Source organism: Otolemur garnettii, unplaced genomic scaffold (assembly GCF_000181295.1).
Source record: "Otolemur garnettii isolate 467f Iridium unplaced genomic scaffold, OtoGar3 scaffold00086, whole genome shotgun sequence".
Classification (NCBI taxonomy): Eukaryota; Metazoa; Chordata; class Mammalia; order Primates; family Galagidae; genus Otolemur; species Otolemur garnettii.
The window spans coordinates 5,554,958-5,556,281 of NW_003852481.1; the positions used below are offsets into that span (position 1 = coordinate 5,554,958).

Genomic DNA, 1,324 nt, shown 5'->3' on the forward strand with positions numbered 1-1,324 from the left:
AAAAAAAAAAAAAAAAAGAATTTTTTTCTTGAAGCTGGGCATGGTGGCTCATGCCTATAATCCTAGCACTCTGGGGGGCCTAGGAGGGATCACCTGAGCTCACAAGTTGGTGACCAGCCTGAGCTAGAGTAGAGTCCCTTCCTCTAAAAATAGCTGGGCGTTGTGGCAGGCACCTGTAGTCCCAGCTACTTGGGAGGCTGAGGCAAGAAGATCACTTGAGCCCAGAAGTCTGAGGTTGCTGTGAGCTATAATGCCATGGGCATTCTACTGGGGGCAACAAAGTGAATCTCAAAAAAAAAAGAATTTTTTTCAAGGCTAAGCAAAAGGTAATGTAATGATTAAAAAACTGAGAAGTTGGGGTGCTGCCTGTGGCTCAAGGAGTAGGGCACCATATATTGGGGGTGGTGGGTTTAAGCCTGGCCCCAGCCAAAACTGCAAAAAATAAAAATAAATAAAAATAAAAAACTGAGAAGTTGAACTTATAAGAAAATCTTAAGAAAGTCATGTGTTTATGGCAATTAAAGGAAAGATTAGGCAGCGCCCATAGCTCAGCCAGTAGGGTATTAGCTGTGTGGCCAGAGTGTGGCGGCTGATGCCTGTAATCCTAGCACTCCAGGAGGCAGAGACAGGAGGCTCACTTGAGCTCAGGAGTTCAAGACCAGCCTGAGCAAGAGTGAGGACCCATGTCTACTAAAAATAGAGAAATTAGCCAGGCATGTGGTGGGTGCCTGTAGTCCCAGCTACTTGGGGAGCTGAAGTATGAGGATCACTTAAACACAGGAATTTGAGGTTGCCGTGAGATAGCACATCATGGAACTCTAGCCTGGGGCAACAGAGTGAGACTGTTAAAAAAAAAAAAGAAAAGCTAAAACAAAACAAAAAAATAATCTTAACCTTGTGTTCATAGTCCCAGCTACTCAGGAGGCTGAGGCAGATGGATCACTTGAGCCCAGGAGTTTGAGGTTGCAGTGAGCTATGATCATGCCACTGCATGCAGCCCGTAGAGACAGAGGGAGACCCAGTGGCAAAAAAAAAAAGACAATTTAAAAAATACAAACATTTACAATAGCTTGAGAAAGTTTTTTTAAACTCCCAGGAATATCTTTTGGAAGATGTGGCGATACTTTATACAGAAATTAACAATACCTGTGCTGGCTTCAGTGGCACATCTACTAAAATTGGAACTGTACAGAGGTTAGTGGCCCTTGTGCAAAGATGACAAGTAAATTCGTGAAGTGCTCCAGATTTTATTTCTTATTTCAATAGACTTACGAGGTACAAGTTTTTTTTCTGTTACATGGATGAATCTTTTTTTTTTTTTTTT

The 1,324-nt window shown here is 42.4% G+C and overlaps 1 non-coding gene across 1 annotated transcript; it reads left to right on the forward strand.

The window, feature by feature from the left end:
* Positions 1-1,148: 1,148 nt before the first annotated feature.
* LOC111726919 lies at positions 1,149-1,250 on the forward strand. The gene has a single exon (XR_002774583.1). It is a non-coding gene; the product is annotated as a U6 spliceosomal RNA (small nuclear RNA).
* The last annotated feature ends 74 nt before the right edge of the window (positions 1,251-1,324 follow it).